The sequence below is a fragment of the Diachasmimorpha longicaudata genome, chromosome 2 (genome assembly GCF_034640455.1).
Source record: "Diachasmimorpha longicaudata isolate KC_UGA_2023 chromosome 2, iyDiaLong2, whole genome shotgun sequence".
NCBI classification, from domain to species: Eukaryota; Metazoa; Arthropoda; class Insecta; order Hymenoptera; family Braconidae; genus Diachasmimorpha; species Diachasmimorpha longicaudata.
The window spans coordinates 9,981,419-9,993,497 of NC_087226.1; the positions used below are offsets into that span (position 1 = coordinate 9,981,419).

Sequence of the window (12,079 nt, forward strand, 5' to 3'; positions counted from 1 at the left end):
GGGGAATGGTTTAGGTATTTTTAAGGATTTTGCAGAACGAGAATTTTTGTAAATGAATGTCAGTGGCAGTAATGATAAAATGACGATCCAATGGGTGGGAACAATTTTAACACTTGATATGAAATTTCTGAGAATTTTGTAAAATTTTGAGAATTATATTGTGTAACAGGGATTCATGTGTTTATAATAGCTGACATTTTTTTGCAAAACATCTCTTCGTATAGGGGTGTATGTTCTCTCTGGTGGATTGATTTTCTACAGGGTATGCATACCATAAAAATGTTCTCTGGCATTTTTTGTTGATTAAATTTCAAGTGAATGAGGAATACTTCCCCGAGAAATTTCATGGCAAAGGAAAAAATTTGAACAAAAAATTTCAGCCTCCCAGGTCCTTGGAATTCCATGATTAAACAATTGATTGATGGAATTGTCCAAAATTGTTCTCCGCTCTTTTATAAAATAGGAAATGGTGGATCCGGAAATAGTATCCGGTAGTTCCATCAGATTCGTCTCAACATAAATAAAACCAATTCCTATAGTTTTCCCTTTCTCCAATTCGTCCTTTTTGTCCCTATTTCCTCTTACCCAATATTGCGGGAGAAACCATTGGAAATAAACCGAAAAACCAAATTAGCTCTCCCTTCCACAAAAGGGAGACTAAAAAAAGCCATTCACTTTTCTCAATTGGCCCTCTACTCGTATGCACCCACGCTCTCGGTACACAACAATTTTCTCGTTTATATACAACGTATCGTTATATTCCAGTTGGCGTTTTTGCCCTCAGGGGGGGTAGAGGGGGATGGAAGTGAGGGTATCCGCCCACAGAAAACCCCACAAAAGATATATGAGATGTAACGAAACAGTGGCCACTGGACAAAAAACAGAAAATCGATTTCCACTCTCAATTCGTCAGCAAATTATACGTTTTGACGAATGAACTTTTCTCTTTCAATCTTTATTCGCTCGGTCTCTCTCCATATCAATTCTCGAATCTCTTGTTGCTGGAATACTGCGGTTAAAACTCTTACTCATGATGTTTTTTTTTTTATTTCGATTGAATGGAAGGAAATGGAATAAGGGAAATGATTAATCAAAGAATTCACATGTAAGCGGAATTATTATTTTTTTCATTTAGAAAGGAATGTTAATTCACGGTCTCTGATTTTCTTACACGAAAAGAAATTTTAGGTAAAAATTAGACCTCCAGAGGGGGGGGGGGATGAGGACAAAGGTTAGTTTTATTAGAAAAATTAGCCTCCCAAGTGGAATTGATTATTATTTAGTCTCACGTCATATGCTAAATCGTGAAAATCACTTTGAGCGTTAAAACCACTTACGCATCCCCTCCAGATCAGCTGTCGAAAGTCGCACTTAACCGGATTCCCATTCGTGCAGATACCGAATCCGATAAAAATCAGTGGATGAGCGAAACAACAGGGAATGTAGTTCACTTAAGTCCACTCTCCGTCCTCTTTTTCACTTATAACGTCAAAAACTGGACTCCAGTTTAAATCGTCTAATTGTTGGGTACGATCTCTGAGATTTAATACCACTGATACCTCCCCTCGTTCTTTGTCTCAACGAGATATTACCTAACACCCAGGTATGAGTCTTATGCGTTATCTCCACCGCTTTCGTTTTTCAAAAATTCCCCCTCGTCATTCTGACTCCTCAGGACCGGGGAAATACCTGAATTTCACAGCGAGGGGGAAAGGAAGATTGCTCGAGATTACGATGCCATCGTAACAATTTGTATCTCTCGTATCTCAATTTCAGAGACGGAAAACGACTTGAGTTTGTGAGAAATAAAAAAAATATACTTTCATTGGGATGTTGTGAGGGTCGTGACCAGCCACGTCAGACAGATGATTCAGGATCAACCTCCGATAATTTTCCGCAATTCAAACCCTTTAAAATTACAAGAAAAAAGATTAATAATCTCCAAATTCCCAAAAATTCACTCACAATATTCTCAAGTACATTTCTACTCTTTTCTCGACCCGTGCGGAGTGTTATTCCAATAATGCCCTTTCACTATTTTCATTTTTCATCAATTCAAAAGCGAGATTTTCTCAAAACGACTCCTGGAGTGGTGGCTGCAGACTATTGCGGTCGAGTGGATGGGGGATCGATCGGTCAACAAATGTTTTCTTTGAAAGAAAAGCGATTGGCCCTCAATAGCTACCAAAAAGAGCAGCTACTGGAAACTCAAGACTTGTTTGCAAATCCGTGAACAATAAAAAAAAAAAAAACCTATAAAAGCCGAAGATTCTTCGGGGAGCAAGAGAACTCTGTTGATTGTGTGGGGTATATGGAGTGAGTGCCGCGTGCAGCTGCGGCACTAGTGCAGATCAGACTGTGCAGATAAGTCTAATTTCGTTGGGCGTTCTCTCTGCGGCATTCAAGCAAGAAAATCCGCTCCAATTTTCCACTGTCTCGAGTCGTACGTCCTCTTCGTCATACACATCATTGTGAATACATGTTCTCGCTCTATTTCTTGGATTGTGTTAAAGAGAAGGAATGGGGAAATAAAAGAAATCATCCCCAGATTTACCACCCGTCAATGTTTACCGGATTGAACGGCATTTACATTATGAGCTGGTAATAAAGCGAGCGCGAGAGAAAAAAAAAATGGGTAATCTCTTTGAACAGTTTTCAATCTTTTCATTGGTTTTGTACACAACTCGATGGGCTTTACTCTCACTCCGCGGTGTCGGTTTTACTGCATTGTGGATAGTTACAGTTGTGTTCAAAATAAGGGATTTTTCCTGCGGTGAAGAGATTAACAAGTTTGGGAAAAACTCACTGCGGGAGATTTTTCCTACTAAAAACCCGATCGCCTGTGCCTGGCCGGTGGTTTTGGACTCGTCGTGATGTATATATTAGCGAGAATTGATGTGTCATTAGAGATTGTGAGTGTATGCATGTCTAATTGTACCCCTCCGCGATAATAATTTTTTTCCTCTACAAAATTATTAACTACCCCGTCAGCAAACAAATGAAAAAAGTAAATTTTCATTAAATGTGAATTGAAACATCGGACAAATTGATTTTTCACATCGATGGGATTTACCCAATCAATTGTAATCGATCTATTAAAACATTTTCTTAACCGCACATCACAAATTCTAAAATACTGCTATGATATTCACTCTTCCAAAATTAATATTTTTCCTTATAATTGAATCCCCCATTACCTCCCTCCCCCTCCCCCTCCAATCTCCCCAAAATTATCAGAGATCCGTACATCCGTTGAGTAAATTGCTGTTGCGGACTAATAATGGAATCCTGAAATTCAAAGTTTCTACGGTTAAATCCCTCTCCCTTTCTCTCTCTCCTGCACATGCAACCGCAGCATCTCTGTCTTAATAAACTCGCAAACTGGTTTGGATGTCCTCCTCTAGCATGACGACTCTATCCTTTTCGCACCGATGCACAGTGTCAGAGACTAGGCAGAGACGAGGAATCCACTCACCCATCTCTGCTTCGGGGCTCACCGGGTACTCTGGCTTAATTAACTGTGTATACACCGCAGCCAACTCCTACTGTTGTCTTGCCCCCGCCAATTGGCGTCGAGCTACAGTGCTACACCCGCCATACTCCGGCGTTATTCCTCATGGATATGCGGGTGATAATACGTACTAGTGGGAGTTCACCGGCTTCAGGGATAAAGTGTGTGTATACGTGCGTTGGAGAAAATCAAGGGGGAATGGCAAAGTAGTTTGTCTGTGCGCGGGCGGCATTTGGGGGGTGGATGGGAATGGAGGGGGTGGCAGGAGGGGGAGGGTATATACTCGCTTAATTTTAGCTGTATAATTTCATCAAGTCGCGACCGTCGTATTCGCATTTTGCGGCGCATAAATGAACGATGTGGTAATAAACTTGGCGTTTTCGTGATACCACATCACTTGTCGTTTTGGACTTCAATAAATGGTCACACAAAAATGAATTTTAGGCAAAATTTAGACCTACGGGGGTCGAAACAAGGGACAAGGATCAGTTTTATAAAAAAAAAATAGTCTTTTAAAATTAATTTTTCCACTAAAACCTGATTTAAAAAAAGAGGTTTGATTTTTATCCAAAAGTTCTCACCGTGCAGAGAAAAATTTTCTAGAAAAATTCTAGTGCTAGTACTAAAAAAAAAAGCACAATGCCTCAGTTGGGAAACAATCTAATGATAAAAGCCATTGAATAAAATCCAAAAAATCCGTAAAATGCAAATTTCCGAAAAAAAAAAACATTTAAAAAACCATTACTCTCATAAAACGATAACTACAGTTGTTCCATAGCATTTATGTCACCCCAGATCGAGTGAAGCAAGCAGCACGCCAGTGATTTTGGTCCCCAGGTTATGTATACAAAAAGCACAAAATTAAATTTCACTTTCCCCTCTTTGCAATATAACGAGAGATGAGAGAGCGAGTATAACGCGGGGACAAAAAAGGGGGTCGCGACACAGGGCAACAGGGGGATGAGAGTGCTGGCAAGGGCGGTATAGACAAGGGGGTGATGGAGGGGGAGGGTGATGAACGAAAGAGCGGTGGAGAATGTCGTCCTCCAATGGCGTTTAGCGGGTACGTTAACTATCATTTGGTCTCGCCCTGGGGCCAATTCGCTAACCCCGGTGTTTACCGATGCCCTGGGCGCTGTTAAATAAACTGCGGGACCATGTCATCGAGGGGTGGCTTCTCGCGTTTGCGTTTAAAACTGTCTTTTCATTCCCTATATTTTTGAATACGTGGGATATTCTTTTTTTTTGAGTTACCGCTTCATTTCCTTTTATTAATCTCACGAATTATTGACGATAATTGGATTTTGGGTGTTGGGTTTGCATGTGGATGTAGATTGGACGGATAGGGTTCTCATCAAGGTTCTAAAAATGTAGGGGTAGAACTTCTACCATGTCTTATAATTTTTTTATGCAAAAAGCAATTCGTCGATTTCGGGCGCCTTTGGAAATGTTCATATTTTATTATTAAATCAATGAAGGGGAAGTGTAGATGAACTTCTCCAATGATTTCGTCAGTAAATGCAGTATATATATATATATAGTGCAAGTAGGATTATTTATTTCATAAAGGAATTGACAAATAAATACATAAAAAAATTCAATACTCCCGCAATATCACGATTAATACCAGCGTTGAAACATCTGATTGCTCTTTAATTACACAAATCTCGTTTATCGGAGAATTCAATCGCACACAGATGCAAGAGGACGGTTACCCGCTGTGTACATATGCCCTCCACCTATAACTCCAAACTTGTGAGACGCATTTATCTCTGTTGGATACTTTTGTAGACGAATTCAGAGTACCCTTTGGTCACCATGTGTCCCGTTGATACATATAACTTTTTTTTTTTTCATGTCAATATCTTTCTCATCAGGACGTAATTCAATACCCTTTTAATACGTGCCTTCATTTTCAATTTTCTCTGTCATCTTGTTTCTTTTCATGGTCCAAAAAAAAAAAATACTATTGTCGTTTATGCGAGTGTTCAATTCTCATAAAAATTTATGAACACGCAATAAACTTTTCACGCTAATCTAGAATTTCCTAATTCGACTTTGCACTCCGTGTCTCTGATATTTGCAATTACAATAAATAATTTGAGCATTCTTGAAATACCCATGATATCCCCCTCAGTAAACATATATCTGTCGATTATCCCACGCGCTCCGTCTGGCCAATGAATTTTTCCCCCGTCTTTCCACGCGCCGCCCACAAAACCCTCAAAAACGAATAGTCACACACGCACGCGAATGGTGGAATGAAAATTCCATTGGTACAACAATATTCTCACCGCATAAACTGCCACAAAGGTGCTTGAAAAAAAAAAAATATGTAGAAAAATTTGTTCCACATCGTTTTCTCCTTTCACGACAATGCAGGGAGGGTTTCCTTTCTTCCTGCCCTCCTGTGTCGAAAAACTCGTCGCTTCAACGCGGTTTTATAAATTTGATGTTTTTCACTCACTTCCTCTCACTCATGCACCATGCCAAGGCAACGGTCCCAGCCATGTTTGCGGATTTATAAATTGGTTTCGGCGCTGGGGATTTTTCTATTAGGGTAAAATTGGTTCTTTCAACCGCCGCCCGTAGGGCACACACCCTCACACATGTACATCGTGTGTTAGTCTCGTTTTATCGGGTATTCTGTTGTATAGGTCTGTCTCACTTTGGCCACCCTCACCTCTATAGGTTCACCGTTGGGCTCGCGATCTTCGTCTTGCGAACGGAACTCTCCGGGGAACGATGGAGGCCATGCGGGAGGGGAAATACGCCAGGAGTCAGGGCTTGCGGCAGCTCGAAAGTCGATATTTCCGTCACCGGTGTTATCGGTGTTCTCTACATTCTGTCCAGCATCCCTACAAATCAAGTTAGCGATCAAAGTGTCGCAGATGATTTTTCGGAGATGTTCGGGCTTTCGGGGATGATAAATCGTGGGGAGGGAAAAATTCTAGGGATAGTGTATTTTTATTTTTTATTATTTTTCCTCTGGGACTGAGAGAAAAATTTAATTTTATCAATTATCTTCGTTTCGGACAGCTAATTGCTCAAAATTTTCAGTCGCCAAAATTAAGGGAAACCGGGGTAAAATAGCTGTCTGAAAAACTGCCGATTTTTCCTTCCTCCGCGGTGCTTTCAGCCAAAATTTAATAATTCACATCGTTCAAATTTTTCACAGAAACATCTCTATCAATTGCAAAACTTGTTCCATCCAACTATCAGTGAAAATTTCCCACACAATTCCGAGGGAAAAAAAAAATACCTCCGCTATTTCGAGGTGGACTAGGGGTAGTGTGGGGACAAAATTGAAACAAACAACGTAAAATTTCTATTGTCCACCGAGCGATGGCCGATAATCGATTGGCCGATAAATGAAAAATTTGGGGGGAAAGTTTATTACTCGTGTGGAGAGTCATCGAAGAGGGGTGGGTGGCATTCAGGGAACCGCGGAGGGTAAAAACCGAAAATTGGAAAAGCAAACAATCAAACCAGTATGCAGGCCTTCATTGTAGATATATAATTGTATTTTGGGAGGACAGCACGATACAACGCATCTATGGAAAAAAGCTCGATCGTAGAAAACTCGTTTGCGTTATATTTCGTTGTGACTTTTATTCTCTCGGCAATTTTTTACTGCAAATTGAGAGACAACTGATGATTAACGTCAATTCTTTCTGCACATTTTTCAGGATGAAAAAAAAATGTTACTTGATTCAATCGTCACTGGGACGATGAGGGGAATATCAAAAAAAAAAATCTGTAATCTTCAGAAATCTGTCGTTGTGTTGAATTGATTTACATTGTCCCTCAAAAAAACCGGAGTTCCATCAACTTGCAAGCACTCATCGAATCCCTCCAACATTCCCTTCCCCCCTTCCACACATCACCAATTCCCTCCAAACATGCGGCCTCTCCAGCCCCTCTATCCTCCATAATATCCAAACTGTTGCGGTTTGCACTTAGCGGTTGATTAATACAGTCCCACAATCCAGCTCCTCATCAATTCCCCCCCTGTCCTCCCTTAATTAAAAACTTAACACTTTAATACTCTAAAATTTCAAACTACATTAAAATCAACGAAGTTAAATACTTTCTTTTTATCAATTTATTTTCACATTGTGCGACGAGTCGTTTGTGTTGGTCAAGAGATTAAATTACCCCGTCGGTGGTGAAATTGAAAAATCTCTTAAACCGAGGAAACTGCGCATGAGAGGAAAATAAGTTGAGTAAAAAGGAAAGACGTGAAATACAGTGGTGGGAGGGTGGAAAGAAATTTGACGTGCGCACCGGCGCAAAACTCGTTTAAAGATGAAAGAACGTCTAACGACTTATTTTCGATAAGAAGGAAAAGTTAAGGCACTTGCGCCTGAAGAGGGTGCGGCAACGTCAGAGGATTGCCAGGGGGAGTGAGGTAAAGAGGGAGATGGGGTGGAGGGTTAAACTTGAATGTCATCCCCCCTTTCCTCATCCCTTAGCAAGAGCTCCTTCGGCCTCTCTTTTACCCGCGGTGTCTGCTGCAGAGTCAGAATCTGGTCTTTGAATTCATACTCGTCTCCCTCAACACGGATACAACACACGTGTGATGGGTAAAATACAACAGTTGCGCAATGGCCCAACTCAATTGCCATGTCAAAACGATGTGAAATGGGATTGATGTAATTTGGTTAGTCGAGACTCCCTTCTCCCTTCATCTTCTAAATGCGGCGTTTATACACTCGTGTAACGGGTGTTTCGTGACAAACTACGGGTCTGGGGGTGGGATTCTAATGACTTATGAAGTCAAGCCAAATGACCAGGGCCATACCCCCTGCCAGTACCGGGGAGTGGAAATGTCCTGGGTTTGGTGAGTTTTCGAGTGGAGGGACTCGAGTGCAGGTTGACTTCCTGCCCAATGGGAATTTCATAATTTCATTTGACTGGATGCTGGGGGCTTCAGTGGGGAACAATTGTCTCTCATTTTTATGGGTTTTTTTTGGGGTTCGCCTGCTTGGAGAGAAAGGTCGGGTTGAATTATCGTCGGCAGAAATAACGAGGCGCAAACTAACAGTTTTTAATCGAATCAAAGACGAAACTTTCTTCTCAGTCGGATTGGGAATTTCCAGTTGCAAAATTCTGGAAATGTCAATGGATATTTTCGAATTGATATATTTCCATATGGGAATAATGATTTCACGGATTCGTGTGTGTTGATGCGTGTTTATATCTGACCGGTTGCGGCAGCCCAATGGGGAGATGCGTATGGTTTACTCCCGGGTCGCACACAATGGGTAGAGAGTGAATCCGCTTAGGAGAGTGACATCTTTACGCAATTACCAGTAATTGGACGCGGCTGTGGAGCTTTGAGGCTCAACGAAAACCTAATTAGACCTTGAATGCAATCTGAGATGTGACGTTGGGGTAAACTCAATGGCTCCTGACATATTGTGGAGTATTTATGGTGGATATTTAACCACAAGAATCAAATTTTTTTTCAGCACCACCATACTGCCATTAAAATTCTCGTGATAAGAACCGTTGACGTTATCAAATGTTGCCGTTGTGATTTTATTTCAATTTTTTCTCCGACTAAATCAATCAATCGTCAAATCGCGAATATTCACTAAAAAAAAATAGGGAAATCCATTTAATACTGTTATATCAGATGGAATCTATTCACTTGACCAAAGACCATGAACATTTTAATCGGAAAATCTCTCAACCATCAGATTATGATGAAGTGCTTAAATGCCGAAGAAAATTAAAAAATCTGAGAACGAAAAGTGAGGAGAAAAAAAGTAGGTGGCAAGTATGAGAAACGTCCGGCACCGGACGAGAAAATTCATTTACCGAAGGCGATGTCTTTTCCAACGTCGATGAGGCTAACGGAATTACATCGGAGGCCCGATAATTGCTGATAATTCGTTGGAACTTCATTAAGACGCTCATCAGGCCTTCAAGAGGGGCATCAGAAACTGGTGGGTGTGAGGCTGAGATAGAAATGCTTTCATTCGATTATTACTCAATTTTGATAACGCGATTATCAGTGACAGTGTAAATATCATGGCAGTTCATCACTGTGCGCCGAAAATATATTCATTGTTGAGGAAAACAATGTGCCATCCAATAACATTAATCAGAATCAATTAAAAATAAAAATTTTCAAGATATCTTCTCTGAAAATTGGGCCGTCATTTTTGAAGATTCTGAAAACTGGCGATTTTTGTACTGCGAGGGGTAAAGGATGAACGGACTTCCTTCGTAGAGTAAAATCCTCTCCCCTCTGTCCCCTCACCCCCACCCTGAGTAATATTTCTAGTCTGTTTTCCAGCTCGTGCGTGTACACATATACCCCACCGCGGATTGAAGTATTTTGACACCCTGAGAATAATGGGGCAGCATGGGGTGAGGCACCCAATTAGGTATCGTCGGGGCGTGAACACGTATTCTACGCCGGTCGAGATACAAAGTGTCTTTTACGAATGTACAATGAGGAAAAAGAATGGGGGAAAAAAAAAACGTTTCAACCTGGGACAATTCAATGTATATCTGGAAGAGGGGTGCAATGGACAATGGAATTAGGACCTGAGTTTACAAAACATGGACAACTTTTCTTTTCGTAATCACACGTCGTGGGAGATTTTTTTCTTCTCTTCGTCTCTTCTATTAACAAATCCACGAAAGATGACCCGTTTGTCCCAAGAGATTCGAAAAATTGAACTGAATGTTGAAAGCAAAATACATAAAATGGACGAGGAGATGAATTTCGTGATGGAATTACTGGAATATAATTGCACGGCATCTATTCACCTCCTCGATAATGAAATTTCTGACATAATCGGGGAACGATTCCATTATCGTTTAATATATAATGTCACAATCTGCGCATTCCATCATCATGATTACTGAAATACATTGGCCCTGGAGACAATCTCCCGCGGAGATGGCTCTGCTGATTTTTCCACAAATCTTTTCACTGTACTAATTCACATCATCCGTTTTATTCCTAGCTGTTTCAATTCCCCATCGATGTAGATCTATTTCCTATCGGGTGTTGGGTGGAATTTTTTTTTTTATTCACTTCATCCCAACGTCCTTCTGAAAATACTATTACGCGCGTAGAATTCTCGGTTAATAATCTGGAGAAGGATCCCAACGGGAAAAGGAGGTAGAAGTATAGTACCAAACGAACGGAGGTTGAATGAGGAGTGGTAATTTTAGGTTGGCTAATGTAGTTTCGCTTTTAATGAACTTCTACGTTCGTTAAGTACGTTTCTCCATCTCCGTCTCCATCGTTGGGGCGCTTCTTCGAACATTTCATGTCCGATGGAAGTGACTCTATCCATTTTTCCTCTAGATTCAATCATTTCAAGATTTTGTACTTGAAATGTTCACTTTATATTTTTACATTTTTTCGAGTACAAGATATTAACACACGGAGAGAAGGATCAGATAATTTTTGTTTGAGTGGCGAACGCTAAAATTTTCCCTCGGGAATTTTTTAATCCCACACCGAATTTCCTGGGCAGGATAATTTTTATCTTGTATTTGTTGAAATAATTTTATGTTGGACTGTAATCTATTTATTCATTAAATTACAATTCGCTTCACAATTACCTTTCGCCCTGTCGAATTTATCCCGATTTTTGAGTAGTTGTTATCCATTTGCAGCCTTCACTATAGATTCGGAATACAGAAAACCAATTAAACAATTCTCGACAAATTCCCATCACTATTTTAAAGAATAACGTGTCCAGTATCGAAAACCCTGCAGTGAAACCATAATATCCAATTGGAGTGGAATTCATTGGAGGCTGATAACCCGCGGGTGTGTTGCCGAGGCGATTGTTTCTACGCTCAATCGCATGTTAAATTGTTTGTTTTCATTCCTCATTATCTCCGGCTTTATTATTCTCCTCGTTATCGAAATTATAAACTGTGACGTCAGAATTATCACTAACAGAATTACAACAAAGAGCCATAACAATAAGGACGAATAGTGGGAGGTGGTAGGATTAAAAAAATTTGATAGCACTGGGAAAAGTGGAGAATTGCAAAACATCGATTCAATCGTTACTTCTCCACTGTATCGCCATTCATAAATTAAATTTTTATCTCACCAATTCAACTTCCGTATCAACAATAAAATTAAAAAAAAAATTGTTCACAGTGCAACCCGTCAAGTCCCCAAACTTCGATTTAACTTTCGGAATTAATTGTCTTCTGAAATTACATAATTCGGTGATAATCCCAGATATAACAGCAACCGATGAGGCAATCCGTCATGCAATGCCAATGATAATCATCACAAGGATTATTTAATTATGTTCACATTTACCGCGATTTGATAAGCAAAACAATTCCTCATTAGATGCTTGGAAAATAAACATTCGCTATCTCACAATTACTTTTTCCGCCTAATCGATATTATTTTCATCTTCTTCCCTCAAATATATCGCATTATTAAATTGCATCAGAAAGGTCACTTACGAAATAGTGGCCATATTCTGCGAGTCTCTTTATCGAGTTCTAAGAGATAGTTTGCGGAGGGGAGAGGCTGTTTTAAAGGGGGGGGGATATATATATATATAT

General features: G+C 40.2%; 1 protein-coding gene across 5 annotated transcripts in view; it reads left to right on the forward strand.

The window, feature by feature from the left end:
• LOC135173075 (homeobox protein orthopedia-like) overlaps positions 1 to 12,079 on the forward strand; it is a 115,321-nt gene that overhangs the window by 68,292 nt on the left and 34,950 nt on the right. The gene's annotated exons all lie outside the window — the stretch shown is intronic.